General features: G+C 45.0%; 1 long non-coding RNA gene across 1 annotated transcript; it reads right to left on the bottom strand.

Annotated features, from left to right (window-relative positions):
- Nucleotides 1-20,933: 20,933 nt before the first annotated feature.
- Nucleotides 20,934-21,598, bottom strand: LOC149451906 (uncharacterized). Its single transcript, XR_016314968.1, has 2 exons — nt 21,347-21,598; nt 20,934-20,967 (listed from the first exon to the last, which is right to left on the bottom strand). It is a non-coding gene; the product is annotated as an uncharacterized LOC149451906 (long non-coding RNA).
- Between the last annotated feature and the right edge of the window lie 379 nt (nt 21,599-21,977).

The raw sequence follows: 21,977 nt of genomic DNA, 5'->3' as shown, positions 1-21,977 counted from the left end.
GCAGATTTCTAAGTGGTGTTATTGACACCACAGTCACATCATGTGACTTGTATAGAAGTTGCATGATTTCAAAGTCGGGGTACATGGTGATTTCAAGTGCAATTTGCAAGACATCCGACACCAATCTCTCAGCAAATTGCATGAAAAGTAGTGTATTCATTACTCTATTATTACTTGCGGCTCCGACCAAGTTTGAACCACAACAATATGAACGCTCCAATAGCGTGCACATTGAGTGGGACTTGGCATGTGATTTGCACAACATGCAAGTTGTAAATCGTCTGCAAAGTCGCACCCTATTGTCTGCTATTAGAGCGACCACATGGGTGTGTTTCAAACACTGATTTCTTAAGTAGTACATGTACTACTTTAGTGGCAATTTGCATAGAGATCTGTGTCAGATGTCTTGAAAATTGCATTGAAATGGTCAACTTTACTGTAAGTCGCATGATTTGTAAATCAGCTTTGCCCAGAGTGTAATGTTTGGTGATGTTTGATTTCTGGAGTGTTTTGCCAATTGATGGGAAATTCACCATACTAGTCAATCGATTTGTCATTTTCAGTATTGCATACAAGATGTGGTCATGTGACTGTCTTAACTCATGCGAGAATCTGGAGGGAATTGTGACCATAGTAGCAATAAAGGTTCCAATTGGGGTTCCCTTTCACATCCCTGCTCAATGTTCTGTTGTATGCTGCACACGTACATTTCACTGTATATTTCTTTCTGATTTGTGGGGCCTGTATACCAAGGGTTAATGCAGGTAGGAAGCGGATTCATCAGGTGAAAACACTTTCACTGACCAAATTAAGGTCAGTGGTGGGTGTAGGCTTAATTGGGTGTGGGGCCTTGTTTGGCGTGCTCCAAATACACCCTAGCTTATATAAAGACGTGCAAGTGAATGATTTGGCCTGTTACTAGGCCGTGTGGTTTTTGCTTGTAGTGGTTTGGGGGAAGAAGAGATTTTGTGCTGAATTGCCCCAGACACCACTCAGGCTGTGTTTGGAAGTGGGCTGGAAATGTTTGCATATTTTTGGCCTTGTAAAGTGTGTTTGTGTGTTATTGCACAATGATTGTGTTTTTCTCTTTGCATTGAAAGCCTCAACACATGTCAATCGTTTTGTTTTAAATCCGCTCTTGTTTTAATTTTGCTTGCTTATTTAGACTCCAATGCATTTTTCTGACAAACCTGCTGACAAATGTATGTGTAGGGGATTTGTAGAGGTGGGAGGGGTTTTTTTTTTCACATGCTTTTTTTCTTGATATTTTGATCTGTAGACTTTTTTGTGAATGGATCTTTATACTAAGTGATTGTGTAAGTAAATCTTATGTGCACGAAAATGTTACTTGATTCATCTTCCCCTTTGTTTCCTGCTATAACCTGTGCATGCACAGTTCATTAGAAGTATCTTTAGATTGTAAGCTCTTATGAGCAGGAGTGTTTTATTTTTGCCACATCAATCCTATTTTTGTGACTCACCAAGATATTGACTGTACCTACTTGTTCCTGCTGACCAAATAAATGAAGATATATTTGATCAATAAATGTTTGACTAATGTTTTTGTGTTTATTTTATGTTCAATATATGAACAACCTTAATAGTTACTTTGTATACTTATATAATCTGCTCAAATGTAGCTTGTAAGAGCGTGAATATGCAAGTGTGTGCAAACTGGATTTTTCAAAACCAAAAAAAAAAAAACCCGCTTGCACCACAATATTGTTATGTACTAATGAATATGTCACATTCACTGGGCAGCCAGCTACAGGTTTTCTACAATTTGATTTACAGTAATAAAATAGTCCACACTTTGTTGATTTTTGGCCTTTGGCAACAAATATATATTAGCCAAGGTTCAAAAAACAAATCAATAAGAAACACACATTCGCGAAAGCTATCATAGCCGCGCATAGAAATGCGCGATCGTGCACAACAATGCGCGATCGCGCACAAATAAGCGCCAAACAGGTGTCCCCATGGCGCATGAACAGCTATCCTCCTGGAAGTCCGTCATCACGTGCGCGCACACCCGGAAGTGGTTGTGGGGAGTGTAAGTGGATGAGAAGTGGTTGGAGGTTTTGTGTTGGTTGAAAATTTTGATAACTTTATTGGCATTTGGACATGGCGAGAGCACAGTTCTCAACTGAGGAGATGATCCTTATATGTAAAGTAAGTGTGGCCATTGAAAATATGTTTATAACATGTGAGGGACAGGTAATTGCAATTTTGTGGGTGGGGCCTAGCAGAATCTCACTTGGTGCACATGCTACTTATCTGTACATTAGCTCCTGGGTATTGATGGGTCAATGATATTAACCACTTGCCTACTGGGTACTCATACCCCCTTCCTGTCCTGGCCAATTTTCATCTTTCTGCACTGTTACCCTTTGAATGACAAATGTGCGGTCATGCCACATTGTACCCATCTTAAATTTATATCAGTTTTTTCAGACAAATAGAGCTTTCTTTGGGTGGTATTGACTTGCTGCTGTGTGTTTTCCTTTTTGCTCGATAAACAACAAAATAGCTCATAATGAATAAAAGTCTGTTTATATTATAACATTTGGTAAACTGGTAATTTAGCAACACTGATGGGCGTTGATGAGGCAGCACTGGTGGGTGGCACTGCTGGCCACAGGTGGGCGGAACTGTTGGGTGGCACTGGTGGGCACTGATCCTCGGTGCTGACCCCTGCTCTGATAACTGCTGGTTCTCGGCAGTACTTTCCACACATTCTGACAGCGTGATGAAAGTGCAGCCAAGAAAGACCCGGCAAATGCATTTCCCGGTGATCAGCGTGTCATTGGACATGGCTGATCACATGGTAAAAAGCCGCTGTGATTGGCCTTTTACCACATCACGTGATCAACTGTGTCCTTAGGACACAGCAAATAGGTAACCAGCTAGGCCTTCATGGCTAATCTTTGAATATCTGGACATGTATAATGCATTACATTCTACAATGTGTTGGTGTACATGGTATTACAGTGTGCAATGCGTTGCTGGATTCTGCATGACAGTGGACAGCGTATCACAGTGTGCAATGCGTAGCTCCAGCCTGCATGACAGTGTACAGTGCATTACAGTCTACAATGTGTGGGTGTACACGGTATTACAGTGTGCAATGTGTTGCTCCATCCTGCATGACAGTGTACAGTGCATTACAGTCTACAATGTGTTGGTGTACACGGTATCACAACGTGCAATGCGTAGCTCTATCCTGCATGACAGTGTACAGTGCATTACAGTCTACAATGTGTTGGTGCACACGGTATTACATTGTACAGTGTATTACAGTGTGCAATGCGTTGTACACTGCAGTGTGCACTAAAGCATTTTACACTCATGCACTGTACACACTAACGCATTTGACATTTTTAGTGTGCAATGCCTTCGACAGTACAATGCATTTGCAGTATTGGTGTATGTTTATTAAGCACAGATAATTAATCTGATTTTAGTTATCAAGGAGAAGTCTTCTCTGTCCCCCTGTTTATGAGGTGGAGGACAATTGTTTTCCGAAGAAGAGAGGAGACATTTTTTCAAGGAGATCTGTATAGATTTCCAGAGATCTGTGTAGATGGTTGAGGGGCTGCATGTGATTGCCGGAGATAATTGTTATTAACGATCACCTGAGTTAAACCAGTGAATGAAAAGTGTAAAAAAACATGGATTGAAAATAATCTACACTGACCACTGTGCTTTGTCAAGCCACATATTGGCACATTCTGGTGTCACACAGATGCGATGTGAAATTTGCAGTGTTTTCTGTGCAAGCGCTGCACCGCATCACAACCGCAACCCCCTTCATGCCACCTGCTGCGGCTTTCTAGGTGAAGTTAACACCACACCAAAATTGGTACACAAAGCGTATTGCTATTTGCCAAATTGGATCGCATGCCTATTCACACCCATGTGCATACCCTGAAAAAGGGTCCTGCACATTTTTGGCCCGGATGCGGTGCAATTTGAGGTGTGCAAAATGTTTGTCTCTAATTGCAATGCGCACAAATTGCATGTGATTTGCCCAGGAGTGCGGTGTTATACCACAATGCATGTATGTGAAGCCAGAATAAAAGTATGTGTATTTTGTCTACTTTTACTTGCGCATGTTAACATTATGTAAGTGCATTTTTGTTCTGTTTAACATGCTATGGAAATGGAACATGCATTTGGATGTAGTGTTTTTGTATGTGCATTTTGGAAGTATCCTAAACACACATTGACCCTAGGGCCACACCATATCTTAAGCTGCGTTTGTCAGAAATGCTGTACAGTACATTTAAAGCGGATTTACACTCCACCTATCAAAAAATAACAGTCATCAGCTACAAAAACGGTAGCTGCTGACTTTTAAAAAGCAGCCGCTTACCACAGAGCAGCCAAAATCATTCATTTAGCTGCTCCCATGCCAGCATTCCTTGGCCCCTCTCTCCTGTCCATTGCTCCCCGAACAAGCACCTTGTTTTGGTGTGATCCCAAGAACACTCCATGAGCCACGTAGACCAGAGAGGCAAGCTTTTCAAGCACATCATGAAATCAGGATGGGGCTCCACTTCAAGTAAGCATTAGTGTGCCTGGGGGAGGGGGGACCTTGGGCCTTTCCAAACACAGTAGATGCTCCAAAAATGTTTCCTTGAACTCTTGAAATGGTTAAAAAGGAAAGACACTCTAGATAGCCTGCACTGAGAATTGACTGTCAGGATGACGTGTCAATGATTATTTGCTCTAATTTTTCAGGAGTGGTACTGCTTGCGGTTGAAGCTGGTAGAAATCCACCTTCACGTCCTCCACTCACCTTCACTTGTGGCCAGTGGATATTTTGTGGCCGCAGGCAAGAATTGGCATTGAGGACCTGCATAAAGACCCTGGCATGCCAGAGGTGGTTTGGAAGCAGCACAGCAATTTGACCATCCCTTTCCTCTATGTTGGTTTTAGGGGTGCAGAATTGCTTCTCGTTTGTGAACGGACTGTCGCTGGATATCAGAGTCCCCATATTTTCAAGATATGTTTTAGCCATGTTGGCTTATATTTATCTTGAGTCAATTAAAGACTATTTTTTGTTACCTTAAAAAAGTTTCAGATCCTCTTGATTGTATTCCCGAGACTTAAGATGGCCAGATAATATGCAATCTGAGGAAAAGTCAGTGCAATGTCCTCCACAAGTAGCTAAAGTCTGTCATAGAGGACCTACCAGAACAATGCATTCATTTGGAGTGTGCCAGGCCCATACAGTACATCATGGAGGCTTGCTATGAAGGAACATTCACGTTTGGATACTTGAGCTCATGTGGTTTGTTTCCAAATATTTCTGCCCATTGCAGCGTATTGACTATTGCAGCTCAATAAAGATCAGGCATACAGAAAAGTGTACCTTGTCCATAGAATAGCCACTGGGAGGTCCTATCTGGGCACACAGATCTGGCCTATGCATAATTGTGGAAAATGCCAATTCGGTCTGCTTTATAATATGAAGGGGTCAGTTCACGCTTGCTTCAGGGGAAACATTACAACGAATTTTGTTATTTTTCATAGGAAAACGTGGCCGATCCCTAGATGCATTGAGGTACATAGCAGAGGTTCAAGATACTCCATAGAAGAACTTATTGTTCTTCCTAACCATACAGGTGGCACAGACACAAGCATACACCCAGGGCCACTGTTAGATATCACGGGGCCCCATACAGCATACCTGACAGGCCCCCACCACCAGAGAAAATATCCAAATTATATATATGGTAAAAATACACAACATTTTCTTCATGGACACAATCACAAACAAATTCCTGTTCAATCCAAATGATAAACCTGTACTGAGTTAATAAATCAAACGTTGTGTAATTGAGGGCTCATTCACATGGGTGCTGTGGCCTGTAGAGTGTGAATCAGTGTTTGGTTTTTGTGGCTGTCGCCATTAGCATGCAACCTATGTTACACTATGTGAATACTGCAGATCCTAATTTGACAAGCATATGGTTGCAGGTGTACAGCCCTGAACACACAGTGAGCATTCAGGGCCACATCCCCACGCCTTCACATTTGTCAGATTAAAACCTGTGTTCATACAGCTGCTGTGTCCCCATAGTGTAACAGGTGGCTCTAGCCACATAAACAACCCACTCATTCATGCTGTACAGGCCAGAGGACCTGTGTGAATGTGGCATTTTGTGTTTGTTGAATTCAATGGGCTTTGGGAAAAAATAAATATAATTGGCTGCTTAACATGTGGAAACATGCCAAAATACTGCAGGCATGGTATTTTCCAAGTGTGTTGCACCTAACCGCACAGTAGTGTGGTGCCATGCATTTTTGTGGCTGTGAATGGGGCTGTTTTTAATAGACGTGTGTAGGTGCAATAACGTTTTCATCATGGTACCTGCGCACATCTACAGAGGGCATTGCATTTCTTTGCTGTGCTGGAAAATGTGTGTTCTTGCATGCGTTTCTGCACCACCAATGGTGTGAACAAGTCCTAAGGGCCTGTTCACACTATAGAAACAGTCTAGATGTGTTCCTGATGGGTTTTTTTCATGCCCTTTTGGCATGCATGTTTAGTGTGTTCCAGTACATTTTGGATGCATTTTGGACATGTTTACATTGCATTTTTGTATCCCTTCCACTTATTTTTTTCTATTTTCTTTGTATTCAATGTAGTTAGGGACATGTGCGTTTTAGTACATTCAAGGACGTTTCAATGTGTTCTGGTACAGTTCTGTGCAGAAACAATGCAGCGTGGTCAACTTTGTTTACAGCACCTGCAATGCACTGAAAATGCAAGCGTTGATGTGAACTATGACATTGACAACCACATAACCTTTCTGTGCGTTTGTGATGCCGAAAAAGCAACTGAAACACATGTAGTGTGAACTGGCCCTAAAGGTTATTAGAGGTCAGGGAACGGGACTGACCAGGAATTGTGAATTCAATCAGACTAGTGGTGAAATACAATCAGCAATTGTATAATAATGTGAGATCTGAGCTGTAGCTGATAGAAAATGAGACACATTCACTTGATTAGTAAATAGATAGTTAAAGAGTGGGGCGGTGATCCATAGATTTGCATATGGGACAGGTGATGATGGGGGAGGGGGTCAAGTTGTATAAGGAGACAGATTTAAAAGAGAAAAAAGTTACAATGAAATATACACGGCATGAAACTTGCACATTTCCTAATTGGCAGAAGAACAGTACATAGGTAACATTCATCCACTTTCTAGTCATTAGGCAAAGTCATAATTGATTGATCAATATTCCTGGCACTGACACAACCCAGAAAATTGATCTCCATTTTTTAGGATGTAGCCATGACTGGGATTAGAACCCATGACCCAAGTGCTGCAAGTTCTGAGCTCTAACCACTAAACCACTGTGGGAGACACAGTTTGAGCTATAATGTAGAATAGTTACATTGTTTAAAAATGATAAAGCGAGCGCTGGTCAAATGATATAGACTACTAAAATGGTATTACACAAGATAAATATAACCACGAACAGTAGTGCATGAACTCGTGAAAGGTCATCCACCCCTGTGACGGTGTACTAAATTATTGAGCACCTTTCTGGCTCCTGTGGCTGAGCTAATTCCTCCCCAGGACCATTTGGGCACCCACCCTGATGGATGGATGGAGCTGGATGACTAACCCATAGCTGCCAGCATACCACTGCACCCCCAGATGTGTGATGTGTATAACCCATGCACATTAATACTTTTGTTCTGGTGAGTGTAGACCAGTCCCAAGGGTGGTTTACCTTTCACGAGTTCATGCACTACTGTCTGTCACGGAGAGACCACACGTGCCATTCATAGGCACTCTCTGAGTTGGTACTCTCACACGAAGGACATTCCATTATTCAGGAATGATTCTATGAACTTATTTTAGCACCATTTTACATTATTGTTGCAATTCTTTGCACTTTTTGGTTTTTACATGCGTTCAATATTGATCACATGCATTTATAGCGCTGCACTTGTCTTTAACATAGAATAGTTACGTGATTAAAGAGAATGAAGATATATCATTATTAGAGATGAGCGAATCGAACTTGGCGAAGTGGAATTCGTTTCGAATATCAGGAAAATTTCGATTCGCGACGAATCCGAAAATTAGCAGACTTCGGATGCGCGAATCAAAATTTTTCCAAAAATGGCGGCGACATGTGCGGCGACGGAGCGGGGATCTCTGGGAAGGCGCGCAGACAAGGCGCGCTGACCCATAATGCATTCATTCATGACATGTGATCGCATTAGCCAATCAGCAGCCAGCCAGCCAGCACTGTGTAATGTAAATTGCGGCCATTTTAGAATTCTCCATTTGCCTCCGTCATTCAGGAGAGGCAGACCTGGCTGTATTGAGGGAGAGAGTTAGGGACACAGAAACGTTACTTAGGGCCACAGAAATGTTACTTAGGGCCACAGAATCGTTACTTAGGGCCACAGAATCGTTACTTAGGGCCACAGAATCGTTACTTAGGGCCACAGAAACGTTATTTAGGGCCACAGAAACGTTACTTAGGGCCACAGAAACGTTACTTAGGGACACAGAATTGTTACTTAGGGACCCAGAATTGTTACTTAGGGACACAGAATTGTTACTGAGGGACACAGAATTGTTACTGAGGGACACAGAATTGTTACTGAGGGACAGACACAGAATTGTTACTGAGGGACAGACACAGAATTGTTACTCAGGGACAGACACAGAATTGTTACTCAGGGACAGACACAGAATTGTTACTCAGGGACACAGAATTGTTACTCAGGGACACAGAATTGTTACTGAGGGACACAGAATTGTTACTGAGGGACACAGAATTGTTACTGAGGGACACAGAATTGTTACTGAGGGAGGGACACAGAATTGTTACTGAGGGACACAGAATTGTTACTGAGGGACACAGAATTGTTACTGAGGGACAGACACAGAATTGTTACTGAGGGACACAGAATTGTTACTGAGGGAGGGACACAGAATTGTTACTGAGGGAGGGACACAGAATTGTTACTGAGGGACAGACACAGAATTGTTACTGAGGGACAGACACAGAATTGTTACTGGGGGACGGACACAGAATTGTTACTGGGGGACGGACACAGAATTGTTACTGGGGGACGGACACAGAATTGTTACTGGGGGACGGACACAGAATTGTTACTGAGGGACGGACACAGAATTGTTACTGAGGGACGGACACAGAATTGTTACTGAGGGACGGACACAGAATTGTTACTGAGGGACGGACACAGAATTGTTACTGAGGGACGGACACAGAATTGTTACTGAGGGACGGACACAGAATTGTTACTGAGGGACGGACACAGAATTGTTACTGAGGGACGGACACAGAATTGTTACTCAGGGACAGACACAGAATTGTTACTCAGGGACACAGAATCGTTGAATTAAAGAGTATGTCAGACAACATGCAGAGGAGTGGCAGAGGAGGCAATGTTTTAGGAGCGAGCAGACGTGGCAGCAGAGGAAGGGGTCGAGGCAGCACTAGTCGCAGCCAGAGGCCAGTGCTCCCGGTGTCATCCAGCGGTCGTGTCTCCACCGACAACCCTGCCGTCATCGATTGGTTGGCTCTGTCGTCTTCCTCTTCCCAGGTCACCTCTGACACCTACAGCCAACGGTCGGTGGGTACGTCAGACACAACCGTTAGTTGGCATGGCCCGGGAGCAAGCCCACTGAAATCACGTGTCCTCGACCTGCCCCTGTCCTTTGGTGTTCCCTCACCAAGCGAAGTATCGCATGCTGTGGGCTCAGCCCCACTGTACAGTGAGGAAGAGCTAACAGGGGGCGGTCAGGAACGGGGGGAGACATCCGCCTCTTCAGCAGCCAGGCGAAGAAGTAGTGGCGAGGAGAGTGGCTCGGTAGCCGGTCTAGAGACAGGTCTGTCTCCTGACCCACACGCAGCCGAGGGGGCTGGTAGTGAGGCGGAGACCCTAATTGATGATGATGAGGCTGATCGCACTTGGCAGCCTCGTCATCATCAGGCTATTGCTTCCGCATCATCAGGAGAAGAGGGTGGCAGCTTGGCAGCGAGCAAAACAGTCGGTGGGTTGCCCAGGAGGCAGCAGGGTCGCAGCAGTGTCAGTGGAGGCAAACGGCCACGGAGTAGAGCACCAGCTCCACTGCAGCCTACCACCACGGCCAGTAGTGGTGCCGGTGTGCACGGAGGAAGTAGCAGTCGGCCAGTGAGGAGTATCGGGGGCAAAGTTTCCTACTCGGCGGTGTGGCAATTTTTCGTCAAGCCGCCCGAGGAAGTAAACGTAGCCATATGTCGACTATGTGGCCAGAAAGTCAAGCGTGGCCAGGGGGCCCATGTTGGGACTACATCGTTGCGTCAGCATATGCAGCGTCACCATTTGGTGGCCTGGGAAAACCGTGATAAAGATACGGCGGTTCTGCCTGCCCCAGCCCCCGCCCATCACCCGCTCCGTTACTTGCTCCGTCACCCGACGTCAATCGCCCTCCATCAGCCAGTCAAGGCTCCAACACCTCTGCTGAGGGGAGTTGTCGCTCGTTGGCATCTTCCGCTCGTTCAGATGCTCCTTCTCCTGCTACTCCTCTTCACGGATTCCGTCAGCAGTCTTTCTTGGAATCCGTTTCCAAGAGACAACAGTTTGCGAGCACGCACCCGACGGTGCAAAAGCTGAACGTCCTCCTGTCCAAGTTGCTGGTGCTGCAGTCCCTCCCTTTCCAAGTGGTGGACTCAGCACCTTTCCGAGAAATGATGGCTTGTGCCGTGCCGCGGTGGAGAGTGCCAAGCCGTCATTTCTTCGCCAAAAAGGCAGTGCCAGCCCTGCATTCACATGTAGAAGAGATGGTGGGCCAGTCTTTGAGCATGTAGGTCTCTGCCAAAGTGCACGGCAGCGCCGACGTGTGGAGCTGTTACTACGGTCAGGGACAGTACATGTCATTTACGGCCCACTGGGTGAACGTGGTGCCGGCACAGCCGCACCAGCAACTTGGACAGGTCACGCCGCTTTTGCCTCCACGTTTGCACGTCCTTGGTCCACAAAAGATGTCTGCCTCTACCACCTCTTCTTCCGCCGTGTCCTCAGCCGCCACCCCCGTGCCAAGTCCCATTACCCGACCGGCATATCACATGTGCAGGGCGCAACGGTGTCACGCTGTGCTGCACCTGGTATGCCTTGGCGAACGTAGTCACACAGGGGAGGAACTTCTGAGTGTAATGAACAGAGAAATCGACAGATGGCTGTCTCCGCGCAAACTGAAAATCGGAACCATGTTGACCGACAACGGAAAGAACATGGTGTCTGCTCTGCGTCAAGGAAGGTTGTGCCATGCGCCATGCATGGCTCACGTGTTCAATCTGGTTGTCAAGCGGTTCCTAAAATCCACCATCCCACTGCAAGACATCCTTAAAATGTCACGTAAACTTTGCATGCATTTCAGCCATTCCTACACCGCAAAGCACACCCTCCTTGAGCTGCAGCGGCAGAACGGAATTCCACAGCATCGCCTGATCTGCGACGTTGCAACAAGGTGGAATTCAACCCTACACATGTTAGACCGCCTTTACGAACAGCGAAAGGCCATCACCGATTTCCTGATGTTACAAGCGGATAAAGGTACTCCCCTGTGTAACTTCGATGTCAGCCATTGGCAGCTCATGCGTGACACCTGCCGCTTGCTCAGGCCCTTTGAGGAGGCCACGCTATTCGTGAGTCGCCAGGACTATGGGATGAACGACGTCATTCCTCTGTTGCACGTCCTGGAACAAATGCTGTTAACAATGGCTGGTCAGGGTGCGGTAGACGTGGCGCACAGATCTCAACGCCACATGACCCCTGTGGGGGCAGGACAGGAAGAAGAGAAGGAGGTAGAGGAGGACATTGGTGCTCAGGAATTATTGAGTGAAATGGGTGGTTTTTCCACTCAGCGGACAGGAGTGGAGGAGCAGGAGCATCTGGTAGAGGAGGAGGAGGAGGAGACAGAGGACCCAGACGCACCGTGGCAGTATGCTGTGGAGATGGAGGCAGGGAGTCCCTCGCATTCCTTGGCACAAATGGCCCATAGCATGCTCGGTTGCTTGCGTAGCGACAGCCGAATAATAACCATCAGACAGAGGGATGACTTTTGGCTGTCCACCTTGTTGGACCCTCGCTACCGTTCCAAAATGGTGGCCTTTTTCACACCTGCTGAGAGGGAGGCCAAAATAACGTACTATAAAAACCACCTATGTAGTCAGCTGGTCTCTGCCTGTCTGCGCCAACGTCCATCCTCAGACACTGTGGGCCCTGTGCGCTCGCGTTCCGCTGCCATGGCAGCAGGGGAGGGGTGGGGTGGTAGGAGCAGTGGCAGCTCCACCAGCAGCGGCTGCCTCAGTCTGCAGTCGATGATGAGTAGCTTTCTTCACCAGCGCAGTGAGGAAACTACTAACCAGCCGCAGCAGCAGCAGCATCAGGTGGACCTGGAGCAGGACCTCAAACAGGCTTGGGCCTACTTGGACAGCACCCTGCCAACCGAGGTAGACAATCCCCTTGACTACTGGGCAACGAAACTTGACCTTTGGCCCCAACTAGCTGAATTTGCCCTTGAAAGGCTGTCATGCCCGGCCAGTAGCGTGGCATCGGAGCGCGTGTTTAGTGCGGCAGGAGGTATTGTAACTCCGTGGAGGACACGACTGTCCACCCAAAGTGTGGAGAGACTCACGTTTGTGAAAATGAATCAGGCGTGGATTAGTCTGGATTTCAAACCACCAGTTCCTGACACAACTGACTAAATCCGCCATGAATCATGCCCCAAACATGTGCCACTTTCAGGTCTCCTCACACTGCTGGTGTGTTCCATTTTTTGTCATAGGGTGCTGGCAGATTACGGGCCTCCCATTGCTGCTGCCAGGCCTGTAATCTGCCATGGGCCCCAGTACCGCCTCCTCATGCTGCTGCCAGGTCCACAGTGTCTCATGGGTCCCTGTACGGCCTCCCATTGCTGCTGTCTCCATCGCCACACTCTGCCATGTGCCACTTTCAGGTCTCCTCACACACTGCTGGTGTGTTCCATTTTTTGTCATAGGGTGCTGGCAGATTACGGGCCTCCCATTGCTGCTGCCAGGCCTGTAATCTGCCATGGGCCCCTGTACCGCCTCTTCATGCTGCTGCCAGGTCCAGAGTGTCTCATGGGTCCCTGTATGGCCTCCCATTGCTGCTGTCTCCATCGCCACACTCTGCCATGTGCCACTTTCAGGTCTCCTCACACTGCTGGTGTGTTCCATTTTGTCATAGGGTGCTGGCAGATTACGGGCCTCCCATTGCTGCTGCCAGGCCCGTAATCTGCCATGGGCCCCTGTACCGCCTCCTCATGCTGCTGCCAGGTCCACTGTGTCTCATGGGTCCCTGTACGGCCTCCCATTGCTGCTGTCTCCATCGCCACACTCTGCCATGTGCCACTTTCAGGTCTCCTCACACTGCTGGTGTGTTCCATTTTTTGTCATAGGGTGCTGGCAGATTACGGGCCTCCCATTGCTGCTGCCAGGCCCGTAATCTGCCATGGGCCCCCGTACTGCCTCCTCATGCTGCTGCCAGGTCCAGAGTGTCTCATGGGTCCCTGTACGGCCTCCCATTGCTGCTGTCTCCATCGCCACACTCTGCCATGTGCCACTTTCAGGTCTCCTCACACTGCTGGTGTGTTCCATTTTTTGTCATAGGGTGCTGGCAGATTACGGGCCTCCCATTGCTGCTGCCAGGCCTGTAATCTGCCATGGGCCCCTGTACCGCCTCTTCATGCTGCTGCCAGGTCCACAGTGTCTCATGGGTCCCTGTACGGCCTCCCATTGCTGCTGTCTCCATCGCCACACTCTGCCATGTGCCACTTTCAGGTCTCCTCACACTGCTGGTGTGTTCCATTTTGTCATGGGGTGCTGGCAGATTACGGGCCTCCCATTGCTGCTGCCAGGCCCGTAATCTGCCATGGGCCCCTGTACCGCCTCCTCATGCTGCTGCCAGGTCCACAGTGTCTCATGGGTCCCTGTACGGCCTCCCATTGCTGCTGTCTCCATCGCCACACTCTGCCATGTGCCACTTTCAGGTCTCCTCACACTGCTGGTGGGTTCCATTTTTGTCATAGGGTGCTGTATGGCCTCCCATTGCTGCTGCCTCCACCGCCACACTGTGGCTCCACACTCTGGTTTTGGCCCCGTGACTGCCCAAATGAGTGAAGTGTGCGGTGATTCTAAGATCGACGGCACTCATCTGCATGTCATACTGACTGACAGTATTATTTCTCTTCCCCAGCAGACTCCAAGGGCATTTAAATTAAAGGTACAGTGTTCTGCACTAATATGAAGGCTCTCTGAAGCCTAGAAACACCCTTTTATAAGTTAAATTCGCAGCGAATATATTCGCATCGAATCAAATTTATTCCTCGAATTCGCCGAATCAGCCGAATCGAATTTTTGAATACTTCGCTCATCTCTAATCATTATATTGGGAATTTAGAAGTATATAAATTATTGAAGTTATTAGTGTTAAAATGTTTAACATTTGAATATAGAATGTATGACATTCATTAGTAAATGCATTAGTTTCCTGATCATTTTGGAGAAACGGCAAAAAAAAAAAAGAAAAAAAATAGAAAATTCTAATACAGGTGTACTATTTATTACATTCTAAAGATTCTCTTTTGCTATCAGAAAAATGCCAATATTAATAAAGCCCGCGCTTGTTCGCCATCTAGTGAACATATCCGGTATTGCACCTAAAAATGTGCCAGACGGGATACCACATTTACTAATAGCAAAGTAGACGCTCGTTAATGGGCTTGCTAGACGCTGCTCAGACGACTGATTGATTGAACTGAGTCTGCCTGAATGGTCAGACTCTGCTAGTAGACTCACATCTTAGTGAATCAAGGCCAAAGTGTCATATGTCAAAATCTTTGGTTGTCTCCTGTTCCCGTAGGGTTGTATTCTACATTGAGGAAGTGAATCTGAAATGTCCTCATTCTCCTCTACATCACTTTCAACAAGTTGTTCTGTGTTCTCTGTTGCTGGGCATTCTTCTTCTATACCTCCAAATGCATACTCAGTTTGTTCAATTTGATCTATAGGCTCAGTCTCTCTGACTCCTTCTAAATCATATTCACTTACTTCCAGCTGACGTGGGTAGAACTCAATAGCTTCTAGGTTTAGCTCTGTACTTTCCTCTGGGTGGTCATGCTGGGTGACTGGGATGAAAGATCTCCAGTGTCTTTGTTCGTGATCTGATTCATTTTGTGATTCTCCCGCAGATGTCTGTGTAGGTTGTTGAGTTGTATTTCGATCCTTCCCTTGCTTCCTTGCACTGGTTCTTTTGGGTATCTGTTGACCTTGGTCGCTAGGTAGATAATCACATGGCAATAGTAAGTTGCGATGTAAAATCTTTGTTCGGCCTTTTCCAGTTTCTGGTTTGATTTCATACACTGGACTGTCTGCACACTTCTTTTTAAGAACAACATGTATGGTATCTTTCCAAGTGATCTCAATTTTCCTGGACCTCCTCTTTCGGTAAGATTTCTGACTAGAACTTTGCTACCTGGTAGAAGTTCAGCTCCATGAATTTTCTTGTCATAGTGTTCTTTTCCTCTCTGTGCAGCTTGAGTAGCTATTTTTGACGCAACCTTATAGGCCTCAGACATTCTATCTGTCCATATGTTCACATATTCAGAGTAGGTCTTGTATTTTTCAGTTACTGGAGTGTCAAACATACTATCAATGGGTAGTCTTGGAGACCTTCCAAACAGTAGGAAGAATGGAGATTGTCCTGTGGCTTCACTTCAAGTACAATTTTATGCATGGACTACCCTTGCTAGTGAATTTTTCCAGTCCTTTTTTTCCCTAATGTCAAAAACAAGTGATTTTCAAACTCTCTACCCATATCATGGTAAATTCTGGTATTCTGAAATCTGAATTCCAAGACAAAATCATTGAATATTTTGTCAGCAACAGTTTTTAAGAACTTGTTCTTGGTTAAATATGCCTGAGCAAATCTTGTAAAATGATCTATTACCACTAAGATATACTCATATCCACCTTTACATTTCTCAAGATGAAGAAAGTCAATGGAGACCATCTCAAAAGGATAAGTTGTCACAATATTGTTCAACGGGGCCCGAACAAGCTTATATGGCCGTTTGTCTTTCAGACAAGTACATTGACGTGTGATGTAATGCTCAGTGTCCCTTTGCATATGTGGTCAAAAGAATCTTTCTCTGATTAAATTTGCAGTCCTTTCTACTCCTAAGTGTCCCATCTCTTCATGTAACTCCTTCCATACTAAGTGATGGTACAACTTGGGTAACACTAGTTGAGAACCAGATGATGTTTTCCGTCTCAAAATTTTATTGTCGTCGAGGTAGAGTTTGGTCCATTGTTTCATAAGTATGAAAAGATCAACAGGTTCACCTTGTCGTTCCTGTTTGGATGGAAACTTGTTTTGGCTTTTGTACTTCCATACTTTTCCAATCACAGAGTCTTCCTTCTGTGCGGTTCTTATTGTCTCTTTTGGTATTTGAGTTACCTTCTTTGGTGCTGCATCGGTTGTATTGGCAATTCTCATTGGACATTGCCAAGGTATCCTTTCTTTTTGATGTGCTTGAATTGCTTGAGGTTATGCAAGTGATGACTTTGGGGTCTACTTCTTGTGAACATTGTTGCATGTATTGTTCAGGACTCAATGGCATACGAGAAAGTACATCTGCATCAGCATTCCTTCTTCCAGGATGATATTTAATAGTGAAGTTGAAGTCAGCTAGTTCTACAACCCATTGATGTCCTGTAGCATTCAATTTTTTCTGTAGTGAGGACATAGGTTAGTGGATTGTTGTCAGTATATACAACAAATGATGGACAGTAATATAGGTAATCTCGTAATCTATCACATATTGCCCACTTCATTGCTAGAAACTCGAGTTTCCCTGAATGCATGTGGTAGTTTTTCTCAGCAGGTGTGAGAGTTCTAGACCCATAAGCAATCACCTTTAGTTCTCCTCTTGGTATAATACGGCTCCTAGTCCTTCTTGTGAGGCATCACAGTGAAGAACAAAGGGTTTGGAATAATCGGGGTAACCCATAACTGGAGGATGAGTTAACACTTCAATGAGCTGGTTCAGTACTACCTGATGGTCAGTCCAGGCTATAGACTGATAGGATGGAAGTTGACCTTTTGACTTTCGGATTGGTTTCCTCCTCTTCTTTGTCTGGTTATCTGGTGTTGAGGTTGTGGTAGGTGTCAAACCTGCTGACAATAGTTCATAGAGAGGTTTGGCTATTCTGGAGAAGTTTTGAACGTAAGGGCGATAGTAGGAAATAAATCCTAATAGTTTCCTGAGTTCTCCGACAGTCTTTGGTTGTTTCTTAAGGCAAGAACAGGTGCCGTGTCGGCCGGGTCCATAGAGTGGCCTTCTTTTGACACAATCTTGCCCAGGAATCTGACTTTAATTTGAAAAAAGTTCACACTTCCTGGCTGTTAACTTGACTCCGTGTTGTTGGTAACGTTGGAGTACTGACCGGACATGCTCCACATGCTCCTGGAATTATTTACTATATACAAGGTTGTCATCTAAGTATGGCAGGCAAATCTCATCTCTCAGTCCTATTAAACATGTCTCCATACTGCGTTGGAATTCGACTGGTGCAGAGCTCAGACCAAAGGGTATTCGGATCCATTCATACAAACCCCAAGGTGTAATGAATGCTGTCAATGGTCGACTGGCTTCTTCCATAAATCCTTGATGGTATGCTTTCCCCTGGTCTAGCACAGAAAACCATGAACTTCCTCCTAGACTGTCCAGCATGTCTTGGATTCTAGGAATTGGATGACGGTCAGGAATGGACTTCTAGTTCAACTCTCTATAATCGCAACACAGTCTTAAACTGCCATCTTTCTTTCTTACGCACACAATGGGTGAGGAATATGATGATTTTGATTCTGCAATCCATCCTTGATTTATCAGATCCTGCAGATATTCCTTAACTTCTTGGTGCAGTGGTTTCAGCACAGACATGTAAGTTCTCGTGACCTGTGTACTGTCTTTGAGACGAATCTGTAACTGTAAAGAAGGAATACATCCTATATCAGAGTCATCTTTGGCAAAAGCATTGCATTCTTCCCTTAGCATTTCTTTGACGATTTGTTGATCTTCAGGAGGGAGGTGTTTCAAAGGCACTGGCAGGTCCCAGCACTCCTGATTGTCATCCCCCACCCGCGGATAAGGCTCATTTGGATTTCCAATTTTCCCTTTTGGTCCTACCTTGAGTGTCTGTGGTTCAGAGGTCACCAAATTAGTAAACACATTTGCTGATTGTTTCAATTGTACTTGAGCTGGATATGTTGTTTTTATGGGCTCTACACCTCCAATCTTTGTTTGACCTGGTAACACAATGTCCCGTTTAGTTGTATTCCAAACTGGAATGGTCAGTTTGGAGAATTGTCCTCTTTGAAATGAGACTAGTGTCTCACCAATATGCAGTCCATCTGGCAGGTGATAAGCCTCACTCGGTGTAAACAAAACTGTCTGAGCCTGCAAGGACGGTTTGGTGTGAGCACTACACCGGATGTATGTTACAGTATTTGCAGGGATTCTTTGGTTCTTAGTACCAGTCTTTACGATAGCACCACTGGTTTCCCTACAGTTGGCTTGTAGTAAGCTTACAAGGACTTCTGCTTTGGGGGTTGGCAGTTCCAAAGCTTTTCTGAATATGTCCACAAAACCTGGGATAACTTTCTTCCCATCAGAAACTGTCTCTTTGAATGTTTCTTCAATTATATTATAGCCAATAATTGGCTTCTCAGCCACTTTCTTATCCTCAGAGACTACTAGTGGTACTAATAACTGTTTGGTAGTATTACTGCTTGATGTAAGCTGAAAGGTCACCTCAATCCAACCTGAGAACGAAATCTCTGTCTCATTGGCTGCTTTCCCTTGGAGTACCCCTGGTCCCAGCAGTTCTTCAAACGATCAGAGCACAGTGTGTGGCAGTATTTGCTGTCTCCAACCCTCATTGATAATGCTAACCTGAGAGCCAGTATCCCATAAGGCTTGGACAGGAGTGTTGTCTATTTCACAGTTCACAAGGCATCTCTTTCCAATAAGACCCAGTAGCTTGTTGTGCTTTTTCAAAGTGATGCCATTCACATTGGTTGGCAATTTTTCAGCTGTCGGGGATAGCCTTTGACCAGGGCAGGTTGGCGTTTTCCTCCAGTAGTCTGCGTTTAACTTTCCAGCCAGGGCTCTGATGGTAGGTTGGGGACTGGTTTCTTTACTACTGACATGATTTGCACTTTGGGACGCAGGTTTGGTTCTGGCACAGGTTACTGTTGGTCCCTTAACAGCAACCTTCTCCCGTTTAACTGATTTTGTTTGGCCGCTCTGCATTGTCTTGCCCTATGTCCAGCTCGACCACAGTTAAAGCAATGGTCACATGCAGTTCTCTGATCAGTCTTTTCACAAGATTGACAAGTCCCTGTCCTTCGTCCAACAGTTGTTCTAAGTCCTCCAAAACCATGCTCTTGTCGAGTTCTCAAATCTTGGAGAAGTGTTTTCATATCGAATATTTCTTGTTGCAACTGTATTACTATCTTTTGAAGGTCAGACTTACTCTTTGAAGGCTGTTGGATTGCCAGACTACTTGTTTGTGATGGAAGCAAAGGGAGGGTGCCTGGTACCTGAGAACAATGGAGGATGTTGGCCTGGCACTCTCTTCCCTTCGTCAGGTTCCTGTGCTCAGATTTCTTTTGTTTCTGCTCCCTTTCCATCTCCATGTTTGTAGCCTCATTCATCTTCTCTATGAGCAACTCATCTGAGACTGTAGGATCGTCCAAGTGTTGTTTTAGTTGGAACTTGATATGGTCACTTCTCAGTCCGGTGCCCACTGACCTTAAGAATTTCTTTTGTATAAATTCAGTGTCGAAGTGTTCATCTGAACCTTCCCCTTGTGAAACGAACAGCAAACGGTCCTTCAATGCAATGGCCCTAAATAGGAAGTTCTGGGGAGTCTCTTTACTATTCTGTGATATATTAATCAATTGTTGGTATAGTTCAGAAGCATTTTCCTCTTTATAATGGCTTTTTAGGATTCTCTTGAGTGGCACTAGGGTCAGTCCACTCTTCAGCTCTAGCATGCCTCTGAGACTTGACCCAGGACTAATGGCTTTCACCACAGCTTCCACAAGCTCTGACTCGGGATATACCTTTTGCAGTCCCATGTCAATCTGGTGCATGAGGTTAGTATAGGACAGCTTATCTTTCTGTTCCTTTTCACCTATCTGACCAGCAATTTTAAAGTCCTTTCTGATTGTAACTTCTGGCAAGTTAGTATGGGAAAGTCTCTGAGCAACTAGATTAGGGTCTTGATTTGCAGGACTTCCTTTTGAGTCTTTGTCTTTAGTGCTAAGTTCTTTCATCTGTCCTTCTATCATCTTGGCTGTTTCTTGAAGTTTTTCCTGGATACTGTAGTATTGCTGTTTTAAATCCTTTAACTGTTGTTCTGCTTGAGGGTCTTTGCCACAATCGCTTGGTGCTTCCATGTTATCTCTCTTCTCTAACTCACCAATGAATTTCTTAGTTGCCTGCAGAAATTGTGTAACCACTTCTTCACTTTGTCTCTACCAGTTCATCTAACACCTCATTCACTATCCGCATGTAATGGCGCCGGGTTTTTCCTTTTGCCATACTTGCTTCGGAGGCCTTTATAAACTGGCAAGTCTCCATGAGATCATTGACTGTCATGTGAATCGGGTGTTCACTGATTTCATCTTGCAACTTTTCGATATCCATACTCCTAATGTTTTTCTGTAACTTCACCACGGACAGTGTAGTCACTCCTTTTCACCTCCGTGACCTTTCGGCGTTCCTTTCACCCGGCCCCACGTTGGGCGCCAATTTTGTTGCACATGCGGTAAATAATTCAACTGTGCGAAGGATGGGTCGGGTGAAACCAGAAGTGTTTTATTAGGAATGGCTGTAACAAACACCGAAAACCCTTAATTACATGTTACTGGATATGTTCACTGTAATCACTGTCCTCTATACATTACTAAATATTTCCATATAGATTAATAAGTATTTTCATATACATTAATAAACATCTTTAATTGCAATACTGAATATCTAGACCTCTGCAGATATGCTAGTGACCTATTCTGCATAACAATAGCGTATTACAATAGAGAAATCACATTCCCTGTATCTTAGCGCCAAATCACATAGCTGCAATATATATTCACATTTATGCTACAAATAATCTGATTGCATAATAGTAACAGCGACATTTGCTAACCACCAGGGCACATGTTAAGTCATTTTGTCCTATTTATCATGTTAAACAGCCTCCTGCTTACCTGTAACAAACACAGAAAACCCTTAATTACATGTGACTGGATATGTTCACTGTAATCACTGTCCTGTAGGAAACAAAGTGTTAGACTTTTAGTTCCTACTTCTGTGTCTTCCTATTATCACAGGAAGTAGTTCTGCCCTCTTGTGATGGTACAATAAAAATGCAATCACTAGTATCTTCTATTGACAAAGATAGATTACTGTTATATTAGGTATTAGGCTTTGGATTTAACTTTTATGGGGCTGCCTATTTTCTACACCTCTTACAATAGCTCATCAGAGAGGTAAGTATTCAGTCTTCTGTTGTAGGAAGCCTGTGTTTAGGTTTTTCAAGGTAAGTGACATAGACATTTTAACAAGCAGTAAATAGGGTTTTAAACAAGCCTTCAGTAGCTACAAGCACAATTTATCCCCAAAGTTTACAGCACAAAATTACTCCCAGTTTAAAGAAGAATTCCAGGTATGGATATTTTTACAAAGTTACATTGGTCCAGCTTAGACCAATGTAACTAAGCTTATACCATACCTGTGGGATCCCTCTAGTAACTGGAAATCACTGTAGTAGACACCGCTACTACAGTTAAATCAACATGCTTCCAGGTGCCATGCCAAGTGGCTGACCTGCTGCACTCT

This window comes from Staurois parvus, unplaced genomic scaffold, assembly GCF_062004578.1.
Source record: "Staurois parvus isolate SC_StPar_1 unplaced genomic scaffold, SC_StPar_1.0 ptg000508l, whole genome shotgun sequence".
NCBI lineage: Eukaryota > Metazoa > Chordata > Amphibia > Anura > Ranidae > Staurois > Staurois parvus.
The sequence above is the reverse complement of the archived record's forward strand: the minus strand, read 5'-3'. Positions and strand labels throughout refer to the sequence as shown.